This window comes from Choloepus didactylus, chromosome 1 (genome assembly GCF_015220235.1).
Source record: "Choloepus didactylus isolate mChoDid1 chromosome 1, mChoDid1.pri, whole genome shotgun sequence".
NCBI classification, from domain to species: Eukaryota; Metazoa; Chordata; class Mammalia; order Pilosa; family Megalonychidae; genus Choloepus; species Choloepus didactylus.
Genome location: NC_051307.1, coordinates 7,135,635 through 7,160,594, shown reverse-complemented (window position 1 = coordinate 7,160,594; position 24,960 = coordinate 7,135,635). Strand labels below are relative to the sequence as shown.

The following is a 24,960-nucleotide window of genomic DNA, read 5'->3' as shown; positions in this document are numbered from 1 at the left end:
ATTGAGAAATAAAAACATTTTAATTCTCTTTCCGAAACCCTTGGTGTCATGGTTGAGGACATGGATTAATATTTGCAAGATGTCTAGGAAAATTAATTGAAAATCCACAAACTTGATTCTTAAAAAATCTTTTTAGAAAGTTTTTATAAGGCTTCTGATATGTTTGCCTCCCATAAATTAGACAGATGGAAAATGCAGCTTACGGTCCAAGCCTTGTGGTACATTACAGACAAGTCAGACAGCTCACACTTCCAGCTTCTTCTCCCTGTCCATACTTTAGGTCTGGTGAGCAGAGTCATAGATTTCTGAGGAACTTGACAATCTACTCATCAAAAAGGTGTAAGGACCCCTGAAAGGTTGTTCTTCTCCTAGTGTTCACTATCGCCCCATGAATAGCATCTTCCAGAACTAGCCTCATTCTGGGTTCATTTTTGCCTTGTGGTGTTAGTGTAATATTTTTCCTTTCATGTTTAAGAGCACATTAAATGCTCTTTAATAATTTTTATAAAACTGGAAGTTCATCCAGTTATTGGTGAGTTCATTTCCAAATCCCTCACATTATTTGGCTCATAGAAACTGCTCAAGAAATGAACCTGCACAGCCTTTTCTAATCCTCTCAATTGTCCTATTTGCCCTTTGTTTACGTCTTTTACTGCCCTCAATTTCACTCCATTTGGGGAGGTGGTCCTGCACGTTCTCACCTTGGCTCTGTCCCTGCATTTTTTCCCCATGGATCCACTTCAGCACATTGCACAGAGCTGGCGTCCATGAAACAGTGACTCGATGGACTGAGGAAATGCTTGTTCCATTAAGGTGAGTTTAATAAATACGTTGCTAATAATTGAATACAATGGGAAGATAAAAACATGTAGACAAAGACTATGGAGTCACAGGCTGCTTAGATCAAATTATTCAGTGTGTCAGACTGAGGTGAAAAGCATTCCACTTTATAAAATTTCAATTAACATTTTAATGAAAAATGAATTATATCAAAGGAATATTGAAATGGTGCTTTAAAAAGCTCTGATATCTAATTATCAAAATGCAGTCAACAACTCAGAATGTTCTTTCATAGATAAAATATTTAGAGCAGTGATTAAAAACAAAACAAAACAAAACAAAACTCCCCCAAAGCAGAAGCAGCAAAGCAGATTGCTCTTTTAATTATGAGGTAATGACAACTTTTGAACACTTAAAAGCTTTCCATTTAGTAGCAGTGAAATGGCCCAGTTTCCAAGAAGAGTCAGCAGATTGCTGTATCGATTTAAGATTTGTCTTTGTTTTCTTAATTCCTAGGGATAATACATTTTGATCCAATTTCCATTTTATTTCACTATTTTCATCTCCAAAATAAGACAATGTTGTAACACAAAGACCTTCCTAAAAGGTTGAAGTGGGAGGCCAACACTCAGAGAGAGGACAGAATAGTAAAGCTGCTTGTTTTCCCCCAATTTTGTTGGTTTCTATACTTTATTGAGAGCATCAGAGCTGATATATATTTTTATAACTGTTGGCTCCTTTTTAAAAAAATTTGTTTTTTGCTAATGGTCAATTTTATTTTATTAGACTAGTTATGGGTTTACAAAAAAATCATGCATAAAGTAAAGAGTTCTCATATAGCTTCCCTGCACACACACAGTTTTCCTTATTAACACTTTGCATTAGTGTGATATCTTTGTTACAAGTGGTAAAACAGTATTATTATAATTATACTATTATTTATAGTACAAAGTGTACATTAGGTGTCACTGTTTGTGTTCTAAAATTCTATGTGTTTTGAAAATTTTTAATCTGGTAATGTATATACAATCTAAAACTTCACCTTTTAACCATATTCAATTATACAATTCAGGGGTGTTAATTACATTCACGACGTTGTGCTATCATCACCACCACCCATTACCAAAACTCTTCCATTACCTTAAACAGAAATTCTGTACCAATGAAGCATTAATTCACCATTCCCTACCCCCATCCTGGCACCTGGTAACCTGCATTCTAGTTTCCGACTCTATGAATTTTCATGTTCTCGTTATTTAAGATAAGTGAGACCATACAATATTTTTCCTTGTGTTTCTGGCTTATTTCACTCAACATGATGTTTTCAAGGTTCATCCATGTTATCTCATGTATCAGAATTTAATTCCTTTTCATAGCTGAATATTATTCCATTGCATGGATATACCACATTTTGTTTATCCACTCATCTGTTGATGCAAAATTGGGTTGCATCCATCTTTTGGCTATTGTGAATAATGCTGCTAGGAACTTCACTAGTGACATGGTGCAAATATCTGTTTGAGTCCCTGCTTTCAATTCTTTTGGGTATATATCTAGAAGTGGGATTCGGGGGCATATGGTACACTTAGCTTTCTGAGGAAACCTTAAACTGTTTTCCACAGCAGCTGCACCATTTTACATTTCCACTAACAATGAATGAGTGTTCCTATTTCTCTACATACTCCCCCAAACATGTTATTTAGCTTTCTTTCAATAGTAGCCATTCTAGTGGGTATGAACAGGTATCTCACTGTGGCTTTGATCTTCATTTCCTTAATGGCTAATGCTGTTGAACATCTTTTCATATGCTTATTGGCCATTTGTATATATTCTTTGGAGAAATGTCTATCCAAGTACTTTGCTTAATTTTAAATTGGGTTGTTTTTGTAGGAATTGTAGGAATTCTTTATCTATTCTGGATATTACACCCTGTGCCAGTTTGTATTATCTCCCCCAAAATGCCAATATCTTTGATGCAATCTTGTGGGAGCAGACATATTAATGTTGATTAGATTGGAATCCTTTGATTGAGTGTTTCCATGGAGATGTGGCACACCCTACTGTAGGTGATAAGTCTGATTAGATAATTTCCATGGAGGTGTTACCCCGCCCATTCAGGGTGGGTGTTAATTGAATCAATGGAGTATAAAGGAGTTCACAGACAGAGGGACCTCAGACCAACCGAGAGTGACATTTTGGAGAGGAGCTGTAGCTAAGAGAGGACAAAATGCCCCAAGAGTAACATTTTGGAGAATGCCATTTTGAAACGCAACCTAGGAGCAAGCAGATGCCAGCCACGTGCCTTCCAAGCTAATAGAGGTTTTCTAGACACCAATGGCCATCCTTCAGTGAAGGTACCCTATTGTTGATGCCTTACCTTGGACACTTTATGGCCTTAAGACTGTAACTTTGTAACCAAATAAACCCCCTTTATAAAAGCCAGTCCATTTCTGGTGTTTTGCAAAATGGCAGCATTAGTAAACCAGAATACACCCTTATCAGATGTGGTTTCTACATATTTTTTCCCATTCTGTAGGTTGCATTTTTACTGTCATGATAAAGTTATATGATGCACAAAGTCCTGAATGCTTCCCTATATTTTTGTCTAGTTGTTTTATAGTTCTGGTTCTTATATTTAGGTCTTTGATCCATTTTGAGTTGACTTTTGTATGAGGTAGGGGTCTACTTTCATTCTTTTGTATATTGACATCCAGTTTTCCCAGTGCCATTTGTAGAAGACACTATTATTTTCCCATTGAGTGGAATTGGCGTCCTTGTCAAAAATCAGTTGGACTTAAATAAGACACTTGATTTATGAATTCTCAATTTGATTCCACGGTCTACATGTCTGTCTTTGTGCCAGAATCATGATGTTTTGACTACTGTAGTTTTGTATTAAGTTTACTAATCAGGAAGTATGGGTCTTTCAACTTTGTTTTTCTTTCTCAAGAAGATTTTAGCTATTTGGGCCCCTCATCCTTCCATGTAAATTTAACAATTGGCTTTTTCTTTCTTGCAAAGGTGGCGGTTGGAATTTTTATTGGGATTGTGTAGAATCTATAAATCACTTTGGGTAGAACTGGCAACTTAATATTTAGTCTTTCAGTTGAGGAACATGGAATGTCTACATTTATTTAGGTCTTCTTTGACTTCTGTCAGCAGTGTTTTGCAGTTTTGCATGTATGTGTCCTTTATATCCTTGGTTAAATTTATTCCTAGTTACTTTATTCTTTTAGTTACTATTTGTTCCAGTTTGCTAATGCTGCCAGAATGCGAACGCCAGAAATGGATTGGCTTTTATAAAAGAGGGTTTATTTGGTTAGACAATTACAGTCTTAAGGCCATAAAGTGTCCAAGGTAATGCATCACCAATCAGGTACCTTCACTGGAGGATGACTAATGGCATCTGGAAAACCTCTGCTAGCTGGGAAGGCACATGGCTGGTGTCTGCTCCGGAGTTCTGGTTTCAAAATGGCTTTCTAGGCTTCAGCAGTGTCTGGGCCTGTGTGGCTCTTTTTAAAGTACTCCAGTGATCCAATAAAGATCCATGCTGAATGTGTGGAGCCACACCTCCATGGAAACATTCAATCAAGAGGTCACACCCTAATCAAAGGTGTCACTCACAGTTGAGTGGGTCACATCTCCATGGAAACACTCAATCACAAGGTTCCAACGCAATCAACACTAATACATCTGCCCCCACAAGACTGCATCAAAGATAATGGTATTTGGGGGGACATAATACATCCAAACTGGCACACTATCATATGTGGAATTTTTTTCTTGATTTCTTCTTCAGATTATTCATTACTAGTCTATAGAAACTCTGCTGATTTTTGCTTGCTGATCTCATACCCCACTGCTTTGCTGAATTCATTTATTAGTTCCAGTAACTTTGTTGATATTTCAGGACTTTTCTGTATATGGGATGTCATGTGCAAATAAGAAAAGTTTCACTTCTTCCTTTCCAGTTGGATGCCTTTTATTTCTTTCTCTTGCCTAACTGTTTTGGCTGGAACTTCCAGTACAATGCTGCATAACGATGACAGTGGGCATCCTTGTCTTACTCTTAGGGGGATAGCTTTCAGTCTTTCACCATTAAGTATGACGTTACTGGTGGGTTTTCCATATATATGCCCTCTATCATGTAGAAAGTTTCCTTCAGTACCTTGTTTTCTGAAGGTTTTCATCAAGAAGAGGTGCTGGAGTTTGTCAAATGCCTTTTCTGGGTCAATTGAGATGATTGTGTGCTTTTATCCTTCATTCTATTATTGTGGTGTATTAAATTAATTGATTTCTTATGTTGAACTTCCTATGCATAACCGGAATAAATCCCACTTGATCATAGTGTATAATTCTTTTATGGTGTTGTTGGATTCAATTTGCTAGTATTTGTTGCACCTATATTCATAAGGGATATGGGTATGCAATTTTCTTTTCTTGTGGTATCTTTATCTGGTATTAGGGTGATGTTGTAGAATGAGTTAGAAAGTGTAACTTCCTCTTCAATTGTTTTGGGAGACTTTGGAAGAACTGGTGTTAATTCTTGAAATGTTTGGGAAAATTCATCAATGAAGCTATCTGGTCTTGGGCTTTTATTTTTTGGGAGGTTTTTTGATTACTCATTCAACCTGTTTACTAGTTATTGGTATGTTCAGCTCTTCTATTTCTTCTTGAGTCAGTCTAGTTAGTTTGTGTATTTCTAGGACTTTGTCCATTTCATGTAGGTTATCTAATTTTTTGGCATGCAGTTTTTCACAGTATCCTCATAATCCTTTTTATTTCTCTGGGTTCAGTAGCAATGTTTCCCCTTTTATTTCTGTTTTGTTTATTTTTCATCCTCACTTTTTACTGCTTTGTCAGTCTAGCTAAATTTTTTCAAAGAACCATATTTTGGTTTTGTTGATTCTCTCTCTCTCTCTCTTTTTTTTCCCCATTTCATTTATATCTGTTCTAATTTTGTTTTTTATTTCCTTCTTTCTCCTCACTTTTGGTTTAGTTTGACTTTTTTTTCTAGTCTTTCCAGTTGTGAGGTTTGGTGTCTGGTTTGAGATCTTTCTTCTTTTTGAATGTAAGCATCTAGAGCTATAAATTTCCCTCTTAGCACTGCCCTTGCTGTGTCCCATTAGTTGAGGTATGCTGTATTTTCATTTTTATTTGCCTCAACATATTTCCTAATTTCTCTTGTGATTTCTTCTTTGACCCATCAGTTGTTTAAGACTATGTTGTTTCATTTCTACATGTTTGTGAAATTTCTGATTCTTGGTCTGTTATTGATTTCTAACTTTATTCCATTGTGGTCAGTGAAGATACATTGTACAATTTCAGTATTTTTAAACCTACCGAGACTTGTTTTGGGACCTAACATATGGTCTATCCTGGAGAATTACTCATGTGCACTTCAGAAGAATGTGTATTCTGCTGGTGCTGGGTGAAGTGTTCTATATATGTCTGTTAGGTCTAGTTGGTTAATAATATCCTTATAGTCTTCTCTTTATTGATCTTTTGTCTCAATACAATATACATTGTTAAAAGTGGTGTATTTTAGTCTCCTAGTATTAATGTAGAACTGCCTATTTCTTCCTTAAAATCTGTCAATATTGCTTCATATATTTTGAGGCTCTGCCATTAGGTGCATATATAGCTGTAATTGTGATGTCTTATTGTTGAATTGACTCCTTTGTCAATATATAGTAACCTTCTTTGTCCCTCATAACAGATTTTGACTTAAAATCTATTTTATCTGATATTAGTATAGCTACCCCAGCTTTCTTTTGGTTAATACTGGCATGACATATTTTTTCCATTCTTTCACTTTCAACCTACTTGTGTCTTTGAATTTAAGGTCTTTTGTAAATAGCATATAGTAGGGTCATGCATTTTTATCCATTCTGTCAATCTCTGCCTTTTGACTAGAGAGTTTAATCCATTTACATTTAAAGTAAGTACAACAATGCAGGACTTTCTTCTGCTATTTTGCTATTTGGTCTTTGTAAGTCTTATACCATTTTTGTCCCTGAACTCCTCTGTTTATGTCTACTTTCATGTTTATTTGTTTTGTTCGTTTTGTTGTGTATCATTTTGAGTCCCTTCTCATTTTCACCTGTATATATATTTTCAGATGTTTTCCATGTTGTTAGCATGGAGTTTAAATTTAATATCCTAAACCTATAACAACTACATTTTAATTGATACCAACCTAACTTCAATAGCATACACATACACTGTTACTATGGACTTCTGCTACCCCATCATTTTGTTGTACTTGTTAAAAATTATATCTTTATATATTATATGCCCCAAACCACAGATTTATCATTAATTTTTATGAATTTGTACTTTAGAACCTATGAGAACTAAAATGTGGGGTTGCCTAACAAAAAAAAAACAAAAAACAAAAAACAAACAAAAACCCAATATAATACTACTGGCATTTATAATTACCTATATGGTTATCTTTACCAGAAATCTTTATTTCTTTATGCTGCTTTGATCCACTATCTAATATCCTTTCAGACTGAAGAACTCCCTTTAGCATTGCTTGTAGGGCAAGTTAAACGGTGTTGAACTCCATCAGCTTTTGTTTATCTGGGGAAATCTTTCAATCTCTCCCTCATTTTTGAAAGAAAGTCTCACCAGATATAAAATTCTTGGTAGGCAATTGTTTGTTTTCAGCACTATAAATATTTTATACCACTGCCTTCTTGCTCCCATGTTTTGTGATGAGAAATAGGTTCTTAAGCTTTTTTGGGTTCCTTTTACATAATATATTGCTCTTCTCTTGCAGCTTTCAGAACTCTCTCATTGTCCTTGGCAGTTGACAGTTTGACTACTAAGTCTCTGGGGCTGGTTCTCTTCAATGTTACACAGTTTTGGGTTCATTGGGACTCCTGAATATGTATATTCATTTAAATCAATTCAATTAAATCATTTCAATTACCTTATCTTTTGAAGTTCACTGATTCTTTCTTTTGCCATCTCTAATCTGCTCTTAAGATCCCCCAGGGGATGTTTTATTTCAAGTCTAGTATTTCTGCTTGGTTTGTTTTAAAAATTTCTATCTTTTACTGAGATTCTCATGTTGTTCATTCATTGTTTTCCTGATATCCTTTAGTTATTTTCCCATTTTTTCCTTTATCTCTTTGAGCATACTGAAGATATTTATTTATTTATTTATTTATTTATTTATTTATTTATTTATTTTTAGTTCTTATGTCTAGTATGTCCAAAGTCTGGTCTTATTTGTTGGTGTTTTCTGTATTTTTATTTTGTTTCTTTGGATGGGCCATCATTTCCTGTTTCTTTGTTTATCTTGCAATCTTTGGTTGAGCGCTATAAATTTTAATATTTTTATGTGTTAACTCTGGGATTTATTCCCTGGGCTGTCTGTTCCTTAAATTTGTATCTAGCTAGTAATATGCCATATATTTCCTTGAATGCCAAGAGCTAACATAAACAAACGAATGTAAAAGACATCTTTCACGGTCTTTGCAAATTGGTTTTGTGCTGGTTGGTGATCTCCATCAGAATTTACTACTCCTATGAAGATCAGCCTGAGACAAAGATCAGCCTGAGGTCCTCTATGTCTTTTCTGAGCCTGAGTCTTGTCCTGGGCTTGGGCTCATGGCCTAAGGAATTTTGCCATTAACAGTAATGCCTCTTCTACTCCCTATGAAATAGATTCTCCCCCACCTCCTGGTGCTTAAGGTATGTCTTTAAGTAGGTAATCTTTTGCCCCAGGCCATGTAGATTTAATTGTTTCTCACACTACATTAGCTATCCCCAAGCTGTTTGTTCCTGCAGGGCATGTGATAGGAGTAGGAGCCAGAGAGAAGTGTCCTGGTTCAGTCCTTCAGGCTGCCACCAGCTAGATTAGTGAGACACACATGCTGTCCAGTTTGTGCACAGCGGTTACTTTGCTGCCTCTGGAACAGGGCCAGGGACCCATAGTGGGAGTGCAGGCTGGCTCCACACTGCACTGACACAGGGAAGGGGGAGAGGCCAGTAAAGACACCACAAGTGTCTCCTACCATTTTTAAAAATTATATTTTCTTGATTTGGCACTAGCCAGGTTACTACAACTTTTTAACCATTTTCTGGAGTTTTGGGGAAGATGACTCTGCCAGATCTTGCTAGTTGTTCAAAGATTCTGTGTGGTGGCAGTGGAACCCTTGAGCATCTCAGGCCACTGTCTTGGTCAACTGGTAGCCTGTGTGTTGTTGGTTGCCTTCCGAATATAAGACGTTTTTTCTTTGGCCTTCCAAATATAAAAATTATTGTTATAATGCATTGGAAGTGTATTAAAGTTGATATTCAGAAAAGGCATGAAAGAGACTAGTTTCTCCATGTTATTATTTAAAATCAGGGCATTGTCCAGTTGGCCAGACTGGCTTAGGAGACCTTTGTATTTACCAGGCTCTTTAGAACAAAATGACTTTATAACAATATAACTTTTACTACAATTTGGCCTCACTCATCCTCCTTTGTCGTACTTCCTGCCATAGAAATTACCTGTAATTATTAGTCATAATAAGTGCATTATTAATTTAAATCAATTGCTGCCACCTAATCAACAAATTCTGCACAAAAGAGAGAGTACATCATTATAGAGCTTTTCATATATTAAGAAAGAAATTAGTGAGATAGACTATTCTTAGTAACAAAAATAATATATCCATATATGCAGTAGTGGGGAAAATATTTCCATTAGTCTTAATCAAAAAAGAAACATTTGAAACCAGTTAATAGTTCTACTTGTCTGTGATGGGCCAAGTGAAAAAGACAAGATGTTTTCAAAACTGGAATCTTTCAAAGCCTCCTGAAGCTAGTTGATCAAAGGGTATTCTAGTCTATGAGAACTCAGAAAGTGTTAGGCTGCCATTGAGAAGCATCTTCAGAGTGGCATACACAGGCCATCTACTCTGAACAAATGCCATCTCAAAGCAATTTAACTGCAAAATTGGGTACGCAATCTTATGAGATTGACCTTCAAAAGAGGTTTCCAGGGCTTTTTTCTTTATAGAATTTCATTTGCATATATACTTTTACTTTCCTTTGCCCCATAAATTACAAGATTGGGTTCAAGGATTTTAAATGTCAAGTTTTCTCCTAAACTTAGAGTATGGTCACCTGCATTTTGACCAATTACAGTAATTGGACAGCTTCATTTGATGACCAGTGAAATTGAATGACCACTGAAGATGACAGAAAGAGAAAATTATAATGCAGATTCAATAGAAAGATTTAACAGCTTTCGGCCAGTTAACTGAGAATAGGTTAAAGAGAAGAAAGACCGTTTTTAAAGGATGAGCTTGCAAAAGAGAATATGGAGTCCCCCAACTCCCCTAAGGAATAGAAGTCTGATAAAAAATTGTAATGTGATGCGTGAAAAATTTAAAGACTAAGAACCACATTCTGTCAGAATTGGCCATGAAATACTGAAGTGTTTCCAAAGAAACTTCAAGAATATATTTCCCAAGAGTTTTTATAAAGGCAGAATTGATTTTCATATGTCGAGGATGCTTAGATGTAGCTTTGCCTCAAGAAAACTTTTCTAGCTTCCCTTTAGCCAAGTGACTTGCAAGATGCTGAGTGCAAGTTAAGTTTTCATTAATCCCAGGGGCACAAAAAGTCTAGCATTTGCCTGCCACATCAAAGGACTCAAAAAAGATCTAGAGAATGAGTGATTAATTGCAAATGTGTAAATGGATCATCATTGCCTATTCTCAAATTAACTTTCAGCCTCTCCATAATTTTGAGTTGGCTATTGCAGAAAAAAAACCCACCATTAGGTCATTTAGAAAGAACTATGGAATATTGATTTCCATGTCACTGATTTTTCTGGATAATGGAACTTCACTACTTAAAAGCATAGAGATTTTATCTAAACCCTTCTGGAATAGAAAGCATCCCAAAGTATATAACACACTTTCCTGCCTTATTAAGCAGAAACCTCATTATACAATTTAACCTCTATTGGATGGCTCAAAGTCATAATCCATAAAATTTAACTCAACACAACATTTACTGAACATCTACAATTTGAGCACAATACCAGGCTTTCTAGAAGGCATAACAGTGGCTAACCATGGTTCCTGAACTTAAGAACATGACAAGCCACTATAGAGCCAGATTATGCTCATGTGTTGTGATCCAAATTATGCTCATGTGTTATGATAATGTGAGGGATTATTGTTACATCAAGAGAAGTTGGAAATGCAGGGCCAAAAGAAAATAGAGGCAAGGTGGAGCCATTTCCAGGGAAGGTGTTGGGCTGTCAGGGTGAAGAGCCTCAACTCTGAAGTCAGGCATCTGTAAGTTCCAGATGCCATCTTCACCTTGCTAACTGAACCAGACTGCACACAACCTCCATTTCATCATCAGTGAAGTAAAGATAATAACAGCACCTACTGGAAAAGGTAGCCATCAGAATCAGCCGATGCAGAACAGTAGTTTTTAAAATATGGTTCATAGAAGCAACTTAGTGGGGCATGACAATTATTTTAAAAATAAAATAGAATGGAAAAAGCCCAAAAGATCAGAAAATATCAGAGTGCATCACATGCTCATGTAAGTTTGGTTCCAAAGCTTTTGTGTGTACCTACTGGATTATGATCATAAAATATATTTCCTCTTATGAAGCATAATAGAACAAATCCCCAACCTGCAGATTTAAAGCATTCAGCATCTTCTGGCTAGAATATATGGTGGACGGGGGGGTGAAGTGTGTCCCCGAAGAAAGATATGTGAAAGCCCCAACCCCTGGTATCTGTAAATGTGACCTTGTTTGGAAATAGGGTCTTTCCAGATATAATTATTTAAGTTAATACAAGGTGATGCAGGACAAGGGGTTAGTCCTAAATCCAATATGACTGGTGCCCCAATAAGGAGAAGAGACAGAGAGTCAGAGAGACCCAGGGAGAACATCAAGTGAAGATGGAGCAGACACGGGAGTGATGCAGCTACAAGCCAAGGGACACAAAATGCTGGGAGCCACCAGCAGCTAGGAGGAGGCAAAGAAAAATTCTTCCTTAGACACTTCAGAGCAAGTGTGGCACTGCTCTCACCCTGATTTCAGACTTCTAAGTTGCAGAACTGTGAGGATAAATTTCTGTGGTTTTAATCTACCAGGTTGAGTACCTGTTACGGCAGCCCCAGGAACGGACATGGTGGAGTTAAAAAGTAGTGTAGGAGGAGGCGGGGCAAGATGGCAGACTGGTGAGCTGTATGTTTTAGTTACTCCTCCAGGAAAGTAGGTAGAAAGCCAGGAACTGCGTGGACTGGACACCACAGAGCAATCTGACTTTGGGCATACTTCATACAACACTCATGAAAACGTGGAACTGCTGAGATCAGCGAAATCTGTAAGTTTTTGCGGCCAGGGGACCCGCGCCCCTCCCTGCCAGGCTCAGTCCCGGGGGAGGAGGGGCTGTCAGCTCCGGGAAGGAGAAGGGAGAACTGCAGTGGCAGCCCTTATCAGAAACTCATTCTACTGATACAAACTCCAACCATAGATAGACTGAGACCAGACACCAGAGAATCTGAGAGCAGCCAGCCCAGCAGAGAGGAGACAGGCATAGAAAAAAAACAACACGAAAAACTCCAAAATAAAAGCGGAGGATTTTTGGAGTTCTGGTGAACATAGAGAGGGGAAGGGCCCTGAGGCGCATATGCAAATCCCGAAGAAAAGCTGATCTCTCTGCCCTGTGGACCTTTCCTTAATGGCCCTGGTTGCTTTGTCTCTTATCATTTCAATAACCCATTAGATCTCTGAGGAGGACCCTTTTTTTTTCTTTTTTTTTTTTTTTTTTAGTCCTTTTTTCTTTTTCTAAAACAATTACTCTAAGAAGCCCAATACAGAAAGCTTCAAAGACTTACTATTTGGGCAGGTCAAGTCAAGAGCAGAACTAGGAGAGCTCTGAGACAAAACGCAATAATCCAGTGGCTGAGAAAATTCACTAAACACCACAACTTCCCAAGAAAAGGGGGGTGTCCGCTCACAGCCATCATCCTGGTGGACAGGAAACACTCCTGCCCATCGCCAGCCCCATAGCCCAGAACTGCCCCAGACAACCCACTGTGACGGAAGTGCTTCAAGTAACAGGCACACACCACAAAACTGGGCGTGGACATTAGCCTTCCCTGCAACCTCAGCTGATTGTCCCAGAGTTGGGAAGGTAGAGCAGTGTGAATTAACAAAGCCCCATTCAGCCATCATTTCAGCAGACTGGGAGCCTCCCTACACAGCCCAGCAGCCCAGAACTGCCCTGGGGGGACGGCACTCACCTGTGACATAGCACAGTCATCCCTCAACAGAGGACCCGGGGTGCACGGCCTGGAAGAGGGGCCCACTTGCAAGTCTCAGGAGCCATACGCCAATACCAAGGACTTGTGGGTCAGTGACAGAGACAAACTGTGGCAGGACTGAACTGAAGGATTAGACTATTGCAGCAGCTTTAAACCTCTAGGATCACCAGGGAGATTTGATTGTTAGGGCCACCCCCCCTCCCTGACTGACCAGAAACACGCCCCATATACAGGGCAGGCAACACCAACTACACACGGAAGCTTGGTACACCAATTGGACCCCACAAGACTCACTCCCCCACTCACCAAAAAGGCTAAGCAGGGGAGAACTGGCTTGTGGAGAACAGGTGGCTCGTGGACGCCACCTGCTGGTTAGTTAGAGAAAGTGTACTCCACGAAGCTGTAGATCTGAGAAATTAGAGATAAGGACTTCAATTGGTCTACAAATCCTAAAAGAACCCTATCAAGTTCAGCAAATGCCACGAAGCCAAAAACAACAGAAAATTATAAAGCATATGAAAAAACCAGACGATATGGATAACCCAAGCCCAAGCACCCAAATCAAAATACCAGAAGAGACACAGCACCTAGAGCAACTACTCAAAGAACTAAAGATGAACAATGAGACCATAGTACGGGAGATAAAGGAAATCAAGAAGACCCTAGAAGAGCATAAAGAAGACATTGCAAGACTAAATAAAAAAATGGATGATCTTATGGAAATTAAAGAAACTGTTGACCAAATTAAAAAGATTCTGGACACTCATAGTACAAGACTAGAGGAAGTTGAACAACGAATCAGTGACCTCGAAGATGACAGAATGGAAAATGAAAGCATAAAAGAAAGAATGGGGAAAAAAATTGAAAAAATCGAAATGGACCTCAGGGATATGATAGATAATATGAAATGTCCAAATATAAGACTCATTGGTGTCCCAGAAGGGGAAGAAAAGGGTAAAGGTCTAGGAAGAGTATTCAAAGAAATTGTTGGGGAAAACTTCCCAAATCTTCTAAACAACATAAATACACAAATCATAAATGCTCAGCGAACTCCAAATAGAATAAATCCAAATAAACCCATTCCGAGACATATACTGATCACACTGTCAAACACAGAAGAGAAGGAGCAAGTTCTGAAAGCAGCAAGAGAAAAGCAATTCACCACATACAAAGGAAACAGCATAAGACTAAGTAGTGACTACTCAGCAGCCACCATGGAGGCGAGAAGGCAGTGGCACGATATATTTAAAATTCTGAGTGAGAAAAATTTCCAGCCAAGAATACTTTATCCAGCAAAGCTCTCCTTCAAATTTGAGGGAGAGCTTAAATTTTTCACAGACAAACAAATGTTGAGAGAATTTGCTAACAAGAGACCTGCCCTACTGGAGATACTAAAGGGAGCCCTACAGACAGAGAAACAAAGAAAGGACAGAGAGACTTGGAGAAAGGTTCAGTACTAAAGAGATTCGGTATGGGTACAATAAAGGATATTAATAGACAGAGGGGAAAAATATGACAAACATAAACCAAAGGATAAGATGGCTGATTCAAGAAATGCCTTCACGGTTATAACGTTGAATGTAAATGGATTAAACTCCCCAATTAAAAGATATAGATTCGCAGAATGGATCAAAAAAAATGAACCATCAATATGTTGCATACAAGAGACTCATCTTAGACACAGGGACACAAAGAAACTGAAAGTGAAAGGATGGAAAAAAATATTTCATGCAAGCTACAGCCAAAAGAAAGCAGGTGTAGCAATGTTAATCTCAGATAAAATAGACTTCAAATGCAGGGATGTTTTGAGAGACAAAGAAGGCCACTACATACTAACAAAAGGGGCAATTCAGCAAGAAGAAATAACAATCGTAAATATCTATGCACCCAACCAAGGTGCCACAAAATACATGAGAGAAACACTGGCAAAACTAAAGGAAGCAATTGATGTTTCCACAATAATTGTGGGAGACTTCAACACATCACTCTCTCCTATAGATAGATCAACCAGACAGAAGACCAATAAGGAAATTGAAAACCTAAACAATCTGATAAATGAATTAGATTTAACAGACATCTACAGGACATTACATCCCAAATCACCAGGATACACATACTTTTCTAGTGCTCACGGAACTTTCTCTAGAATAGATCATATGCTGGGACATAAAACAAGCCTCAATAAATTTAAAAAGATTGAAATTATTCAAAGCACATTCTCTGACCACAGTGGAATACAATTAGAAGTCAATAACCATCAGAGACTTAGAAAATTCACAAATACCTGGAGGTTAAACAACACACTCCTAAACAATCAGTGGGTTAAAGAAGAAATAGCAAGAGAAATTGCTAAATATATAGAGACGAATGAAAATGAGAACACAACATACCAAAACCTATGGGATGCAGCAAAAGCAGTGCTAAGGGGGAAATTTATAGCACTAAACGCATATATTAAAAAGGAAGAAAGAGCCAAAATCAAAGAACTAATGGATCAACTGAAGAAGCTAGAAAATGAACAGCAAACCAATCCTAAACCAAGTACAAGAAAAGAAATAACAAGGATTAAAGAAGAAATAAATGACATAGAGAACAAAAAAACAACAGAGAGGATAAATATCACCAAAAGTTGGTTCTTTGAGAAGATCAACAAGATTGACAAGCCCCTAGCTAGACTGACAAAATCAAAAAGAGAGAAGACCCATATAAACAAAATAATGAATGAAAAAGGTGACATAACTGCAGATCCTGAAGAAATTAAAAAAAATTATAAGAGGATACTATGAACAACTGTATGGCAACAAACTGGATAATGTAGAGGAAATGGACAATTTCCTGGAAACATATGAACAACCTAGACTGACCAGAGAAGAAATAGAAGACCTCAACCAACCCATCACAAGGAAAGAGATCCAATCAGTCATCAAAAATCTTCCCACAAATAAATGCCCAGGACCAGATGGCTTCACAGGGGAATTCTACCAAACTTTCCAGAAAGAACTGACACCAATCTTACTCAAACTCTTTCAAAACATTGAAGAAAATGGAACACTACCTAACTCATTTTATGAAGCTAACATCAATCTAATACCAAAACCAGGCAAAGATGCTACAAAAAAGGAAAACTACCGGCCAATCTCCCTAATGAATATAGATGCAAAAATCCTCAACAAAATACTTGCAAATCGAATCCAAAGACACATTAAAAAAATCATACACCATGACCGAGTGGGGTTCATTCCGGGCATGCAAGGATGGTTCAACATAAGAAAATCAATCAATGTATTACCACACATTAACAAGTCAAAAGGGAAAAATCAAGTGATCATCTCAATAGATGCTAAAAAAGCATTTGACAAAATCCAACATCCCTTTTTGATAAAAACACTTCTAAAGGTAGGAATTGAAGGAAACTTCCTCAACATCATAAAGAGAATATATGAAAAACCCACAGCCAGCATAGTACTCAATGGTGAGAGACTGAAAGCCTTCCCTCTAAGATCAGGAACAAGACAAGGATGCCCGCTGTCACCACTGTTATTCAACATTGTGCTGGAAGTGCTAGCCAGGGCAATCCGGCAAGACAAAGAAATAAAAGGCATCCAAATTGGAAAAGAAGAAGTAAAACTGTCATTGTTTGCAGATGATATGATCTTATATCTAGAAAACCCTGAGAAATCAACGATACACCTACTAGAGCTAATAAACAAATTTAGCAAAGTAGTGGGATACAAGGTTAATGCACATAAGTCAGTAATGTTTCTATATGCTAGAAATGAACAAACTGAAGAGACACTCAAGAAAAAGATACCATTTTCAATAGCAACTAAAAAAATCAAGTACCTAGGAATAAATTTAACTAAAGATGTAAAAGACCTATACAAAGAAAGCTACATAACTCTACTAAAAGAAATAGAAGGGGACCTTAAAAGATGGAAAAATATTCCATGTTCATGGATAGGAAGACTAAATGTCATTAAGATGTCAATTCTACCCAAACTCATCTACAGATTCAATGCAATCCCAATCAAAATTCCAACAACCTACTTTGCAGACTTGGAAAAGCTAGTTATCAAATTTATTTGGAAAGGGAAGATGCCTCGAATTGCTAAAGACACCCTAAAAAAGAAAAACGAAGTGGGAGGACTTACACTCCCTGACTTTGAAGCTTATTATAAAGCCACAGTTGCCAAAACAGCATGGTACTGGCACAAAGATAGACATATAGATCAATGGAATTGAATTGAGAATTCAGAGATACACCCTCAGATCTATGGCCGACTGATCTTTGATAAGGCCCCCAAAGTCACTGAACTGAGTCATAATGGTCTTTTGAACAAATGGGGCTGGGAGAGTTGGATATCCATATCCAAAAGAATGAAAGAGGACCCCTACCTCACCCCCTACACAAAAATTAACTCAAAATGGACCAAAGATCTCAATATAAAAGAAAGTACCATAAAACTCCTAGAAGATAATGTAGGAAAACATCTTCAAGACCTTGTATTAGGCGGCCACTTCCTAGACTTTACACCCAAAGCACAAGCAACAAAAGAGAAAATAGATAAATGGGAACTCCTCAAGCTTAGAAGTTTCTGCACCTCAAAGGAATTTCTCAAAAAGGTAAAGAGGCAGCCAACTCAATGGGAAAAAATTTTTGGAAACCATGTATCTGACAAAAGACTGATATCTTGCATATATAAAGAAATCCTACAACTGAATGACAATAGTACAGTCAGCCCAATTATAAAATGGGCAAAAGATATGAAAAGACAGTTCTCTGAAGAGGAAATACAAATGGCCAAGAAATACATGAAAAAATGTTCAGCTTCACTAGCTATTAGAGAGATGCAAATTAAGACCACAATGAGATACCATCTAACACCGATTAGAATGGCTGTCATTAAACAAACAGGAAACTACAAATGCTGGAGGGGATGTGGAGAAATTGGAACTCTTATTCACTGTTGGTGGGACTGTATAATGGTTCAGCCACTCTGGAAGTCAGTCTGGCAGTTCCTTAGAAAACTAGATATAGAGTTACCATTCGATCCAGCGATTGCACTTCTCGGTATATACCCGGAAGATCGGAAAGCAGTGACACGAACAGATATCTGCACGCCAATGTTCATAGCAGCATTATTCACAATTGCCAAAAGATGGAAACAACCCAAATGTCCTTCAACAGATGAGTGGATAAATAAAATGTGGTATATACACACGATGGAATACTACGCGGCAGTAAGAAGGAACGATCTCGTGAAACATATGACAGCATGGATGAACCTTGAAGACATAATTCTAAGCGAAATAAGCCAGGCACAAAAAGAGAAATATTATATGCTACCACTAATGTGAACTTTGAAAAATGTAAAACAAATGGCTTATAATGTAGAATGTAGGGGAACTAGCAATAGAGAGCAATTAAGGAAGGGGGAACAATAATCCAAGAAGAACAGATAAGCTATTTAACGTTCTGGGGATGCCCAGGAATGACTATGGTCTGTTAATTTCTGATGGATATAGTAGGAGCAAGTTCACAGAAATGTTGCTATATTAGGTAACTTTCTTGGGGTAAAGTAGGAACATGTTGGAAGTTAAGCAGTTATCTTAGGTTAGTTGTCTTTTTCTTACTCCCTTGTTATGGTCTCTTTGAAATGTTCTTTTATTGTATGTTTGTTTTCTTTTTAACTTTTTTTTCATACAGTTGATTTAAAAAAGAAGGGAAAGTTAAAAAAAAAAAAAAAAAACAAGGAAAAAAAAAAAGATGCAGTGCCCCCTTGAGGAGCCTGTGGAGAATGCAGGGGTATTCGCCTACCCCACCTCCATGGTTGCTAACATGACCACAGACATAGGGGACTGGTGGTTTGATGGGTTGAGCCCTCTACCACAGGTTTAACCCTTGGGAAGATGGTTGCTGCAAAGGAGAGGCTAGGCCTCCCTATGGTTGTGCCTAAGAGCCTCCTCCCGAATGCCTCTTTGTTGCTCAGATGTGGCCCTGTCTCTCTAGCTAAGCCAACTTGAAAGGTGAAATCACTGCCCTCCCCCCTACGTGGGATCAGACACCCAGGGGAGTGAATCTCCCTGGCAACGTGGAATATGACTCCCGGGGAGGAATGTAGACCTGGCATCGTGGGACGTAGAACATCTTCTTGACCAAAAGGGGGATGTGAAAGGAAATGAAATAAGCTTCAGTGGCAGAGAGAATCCAAAACGAGCCGAGAGGTCACTCTGGTGGGCACTCTTACGCACACTTTAGACAACCCTTTTTAGGTTCTAAAGAATTGGGGTAGCTGGTGGTGGATACCTGAAACTATCAAACTGCAACCCAGAACCCATGAATCTCGAAGACAGTTGTATAAAAATGTAGCTTATGAGGGGTGACAAGGGGATTGGGAAAGCCATAAGGACCACACTCCACTTTGTCTAGTTTATGGATGGATGAGTAGAAAAATAGGGGAAGGAAACAAACAGACAAAGGTACCCAGTGTTCTTTTTTACTTCAATTGCTCCTTTTCATTCTAATTATTATTCTTGTTATTCTTATGTGTGTGCTAATGAAGGTGTCAGGGATTGATTTGGGTGATGAATGTACAACTATGTAATGGTACTGTGAACAATCAAAAGTACGATTTGTTTTGTATGACTGCGTGGTATATGAATATATCTCAATAAAATGAAGATTAAAAAAAAAAAAAAAAAAAAAGTAGTGTATAAGTTGAGCCCTAAAAAAATAAGCAATTTTACACGGGAGGATGAAAGGAAAAAAGGCAAGAAGGACCTAACAAACACATACATACAAAGACACACACACACGGGCTTAGATACTGGATATGGGAAGGTTAAATGAATACGAGACTAGGCAGAAATTGGGCTACCTTCATGTCAAGGTGCAAAAATTAGACATCATTTACAAAATTTGCACAAGGGAGTGACATGATCAGGTCCAGAATGTGGATGAATAATGAAAGCAGCAGTGGATGTGAGATGGGACTGGTGATGCAAAGTCTCCTGACTTAGCCATGGATCCCCAGAAGAAGGCTGGAGCTCAGCAATCATGGGGCATGAAAGGGAAGAAGATTTAAAAGAGGTTGCAGAGAGCAAATCCACATGACACGATGCTGCTTTGCCTGTGCTATTTCCTCTGTCCAGAATAACCTTGGTTGGCCCTGATACATCAGGTAAATTTCTTCTCCTCCTGAGAACCAGGGCTGGTATATATCTTCCAAGAGATCGTCTCTGATGTCCCCGTTGGAGTAAAGTCCCACTTGCCTGTCCTCCTGTAGCACGCTCTGCTGGGCACACTACTGTGGTGTACTTGTCCCAGAACACAGAATGGTGATGCTCTCCGATATTGTCTGCTCTCCCTGGAACTAGATATTCTCAAAGAAAGATATTCTGCCTTTTATCTCTGCATTCCCATATGGCCATCATTAGAGCTGTTCCCCAAACATTCTGCTTCTCCCGTCTTGTGGGTACATGTTAAAACTGGCCTTCCTTGTTTCCTTATGGTTGGATGAGTCCATGTGATAACTTCTGGCCAAAGAGTTCTGCTGGACCATTTAAAGCCCATGTCAGACTCTCCTTCAGTCTCCTTCCTTTGTTCATAAAACCCATCTGGGTCCTGGAGTGAGGATAACATGGGACAGAGCTACTACCAACCCACAAAGGGCATAATCATGCAAGGAAAGGAAGCTGTTTAAATAAATGGGAATTTGGCCATGTTTGTTACCATAGCATGACTCAGCTTCTCTTCACTGATACACCTCAGGACCTGGCTAAGTGATTGGCTTGGAGAAGGTCTCTAAATATATTTGGCACATAAATAAAAGATGGTTTGGGACCAATCAGATAATGAGCGGAGAGGGAAAGGAGGAACCAAAAGTAATTCACAGGCTTCTAGTCGGAAGACAAAGGCTACTATGAGATCTAGACTTGGTGAGGAAACACTGGAGGAGAAAGGGGGACAAGAACTTTGGTTCTGGACAGTTTGGGTGTGAAATACTAAAGGGCTCGCCTCAGATGGTAGGGAGTTGGAAATACAGGACTGGTTGATTCTCTAAGATTGTCAGGGTTGGAGATAAATTTTTGAAAGTTCTTAACGTCAGATGATAGTTCAATTATGGGACTAGAGTCCATGACCCAGGGAAACTGTGAAGAATATGAAGGGGGCAGAGGTGAGAATGATGGAAAATGCCTACATTTAAGGGTGGGGTGCAGGGTGAGGGGGCAAAGAAGGAGGAAGCAAATCAGGATAATGGAAGTTAAGAAAGACATAATTTAAAAAAATAAATCACTTTAAAATAGCATCCTATGCTAAAAATAAACAAAATGGGAGAAGCACCTGGTAGATGTAAAGACTGGGAGGCCTTGGTGACTTCTGAGAGAGGAGCAGTGAATGTTGCAATGAACAGCATTATAAATAGAGATGGTCAAGCCAGGTACTACTTTCCTTATTCAATCTGTACACTGCTTTTGACTTCCTAAGGTTGTAGAACATTGCCAGTGCTCTGAAGACACTCTCTCTTGTCCTCAGCCCTCCTGTGGCTTTATTCAGTGCAGTTTTGGGAGGGTTGGGAGGCCACTGCACATCTCCTCCATCTCCATCCTTGGACTGAAAGTTGCCTGGAGCTGGTGAAAGTTATTTCCCTTGCCTCCCAAAAGACTTGCTTAATTCTATGTTGTGAACTATCTGTGCAGAGTTCGGTTGCTAGAGGTCTTCTGGATAAGAAGAAGGCTGGCATGTTCTCATTTGCTGATTTTGTAAAGTTTGTTGAGCACCTACTATGTGCAGGCTCTGGATAACATTATATCATCTGACATAATTGATGTGGCTCACCATTCAGTGATAACAATTTTTTTTCTGTCTTCTGATATTTATTCTTCATCAACAAGAGGTCATGCCATCTAAACGCACATTTCTAAGCTTGGTGTAAATGAGTTTAGCATTGTTTGATAGACAATTTCTATTTTCTAGTGTTTAATAAATATACATTTTACCGATCTCTTTTATGTAGGGGAGGAGAATTAAAGAGGAATTCCATCTTAGCCACTTTCAACTTGTGACCTTAAAAGGCTTTCTCATTTCTCTGGACTTCCATTGCTTATAAAAGGTTGTGAATTGAATAGATAATTCAAACCATTATACATTAAGATTTATAGCCAGTGTCTAAAAACCATGTGGGTGAGGTCTTGAATCAAGTGAGTTTTGAGATTTTGCTGTTGCTCAAAGCTGTGACAGTGATATCTATGCCTCACTGTGTTTGCTGGTCCTTCAAGGGGAGACTTGTGTTTAATCAGGACTGGGTTTAGGCAACCGATCTTTAGATTAACTCACAGTTTCCTGTTTTGCCACACATGAAGTTTCAAATTCTAATGTCTTTACCAAGCTGAACTGCGAGAATACCATGAAATAAATCCCTTTTATTAGACGATGTGTTTTACATGTTAGAGAAAAGTGCTTGTGCCTTTTAACAAGATTCTTTCTTTCATGAAAGAGATGACTTGGGATCTTGAGGGAAAACTTATATCAGCAAGGAGGTGAGCTGAGGGACTCTGATAAAGAAAATCAAATTTCAGGACAACACTATGACCTGATTTGTCCGCTCCACGCTCTACATTCAACTATGAAATAATTTCAGCAAGGAAAAAAGGTTCAGGTTTATGAGGAAGACAGACATACAGAAATAAGTGCTGCCCTCTGGTGTTCATTTCACCACACAGGCAGAGATTTAAAAGCCCTGGAAAATTCGATAGCAGCCTATTTTCTGAATTAAAATTAAATTGTAGAAACTAAAGATGGGAGGGGGCTTCCTTTTAAGAAATGTATAGTTTCTTATTAATTCCTTGTGGATAAACAGAATAATAGCTGGGATTTACAAGTATTCACCTCTGAAGAGAAAAGAATGTGTTCTCTCGCATCTTTAATGATATTTTATTTAAAACATGAACCTCATGATATAAGATGAAGAGCAATATGGCTACAGAGATGTAATGAAATTGTGTCTAACTCACCTTACTTTACTGAGGACAGCTCTGGGGTTCTGGGCCCACTGAGAACTTCCTACATGGCACTGGCTCAATGCAGACAGCTTGAGACTTTCTATCATATTTCTAGACCTACGGAGTTTTTTAATGTGGTGAAAAGGCAGCGCAGAAACACCTTGAGAGTTGTCATAGCACATCAAGTAGGTGAGAAATCATTTGTTATTTTCCACCTTTTCTGTGTGGTTAGATCTCGTCACTGGTTTTGAAATGGTTTGTGGGGTCAGATCCCATTGTTCTGGGCCTGAAGATCCTGGAGATCCTGGGCAAACTTTCTCTCATCCTAAAGATGGTTTTGTTACGTTTCCGGGATATGTAACTTCCTTTTATTTTATTTTTTTTCTTTCATCTAAGGATCAGTTACTAAGGACTGACTTCACATAAACAAGATTGAGGTTTTAGTATAAAAACCAGATTGAGAAGACAAAACAAAAGTGAGCTGCTGGTGTCCATCTCTGTACCCTGAATCTGGCTCGTTGGAATCAAAATAGTAAAGCAAATAGATGAATGAATTAATGAGTTAAAGAAGCAATTCTGGTGGGAAATTATTGCTTTTTCTTCAGCGGTAATTTTGTCTCTATTTTGTAAACTCTCCCAGGAGTACTGGGGATATGTTAGGGCTCATGAGATAGTTAGGAATTACAAACTGGAATGAGGAAAAGGAACTTTGCAGCACCTGGCCAAGGAGGAGGAGGAAGAGGAGGTGAGTTTGGTGCAGGGATTTGGGGATCCAGGGCCAGCACGGGGCCTGCAGCCTGCATGGGGGAGGCGAGAGGCCATGACCTGTGCAACGGGGCCGGCCCCTCACCCTTGCACGTCCCCGCGCTCAGGCCAGGCCTTGTTTCCCTTCATGGTCTAGGGCTTTCTTGAGGCCCGAGGATACCTGCACTGGAGTTGGCAGTCAAGAGATTCTCGGCAGCTGTGTTCCCAGCTGCAGTGGGCTCATCAGCACATTCCAGGGCACCCTAACATCCATAACCTTCTGAATCGGGAAAGGGTTAATTGCTTATTTAAAATTGGTCCTTAGTGACTGATCCTTAGATGAAAGAAAAAAAAATAAGATAAAAGGAAGTTACCTATCCTGTAACTTGTGATGGTTACTTTTATGTGTCAGCATGGCTAGGTTTGGTGTCCAGTTTGTTTGGTCAAACACTGGCTTTGGCGTTGCTGTGAGATATTTTGTAGATGCAATTAGCATCTATAATCAATTGATTTTAAATAAAGATCACCCTCCATAATGTGGGTGGGCCTCATCCAGTCAGCTGGAGTCTTAAGAGCAAGAAAGGAGGGTCCCCAGAGAAGAAGAAATTCTGCCTTGAGACCACATCAGCTCATGTCTGAGTTTCGGGCTGCGGGCATCCCCCACGGATTTCAGACCTGCTAACCCCTGTAATCACGTGAGCCAATTCCTTATAATACATCTCTCAATACACTCTCTTGGTCTGTTTCTCACGAGAACCCTGACTGATGAAGGTCTTCCCTGAGAGGAAGACTACAACGCCAGCATTTGCAGGTCAGGGGCAGTGCTGGTTTGTATCTCTGGGCTTTGGTGATGGGATTCAGCCCAGGTAAGTTAACAGCATATTTGAAGCCACGTAAGAAATCCAAGAAATCTTCCAGAACCCAATTCTGACCATTTTACATTTACATTTTTACTTCATCCTTGGAGGAACCGCTGTTGACATTTAAAGGTAGATGGTATAACTTGATTGTCTTTTCAACTAAGAGGGCTGGATCCCTGTTAGCTGTTCACATGCCCTCACCCCCTCTCCCTCCAAACAAGGAAGAGTGATGTCTGGGAGCAGTCAGGCCTGGGGTTTCCCACAGACT

General features: G+C 38.8%; 1 protein-coding gene across 2 annotated transcripts in view; it reads right to left on the bottom strand.

Moving 5' to 3' along the window:
- Positions 1-24,960, bottom strand: part of DSCAM (DS cell adhesion molecule) — an 834,563-nt gene that overhangs the window by 74,881 nt on the left and 734,722 nt on the right. The window lies entirely within an intron of this gene.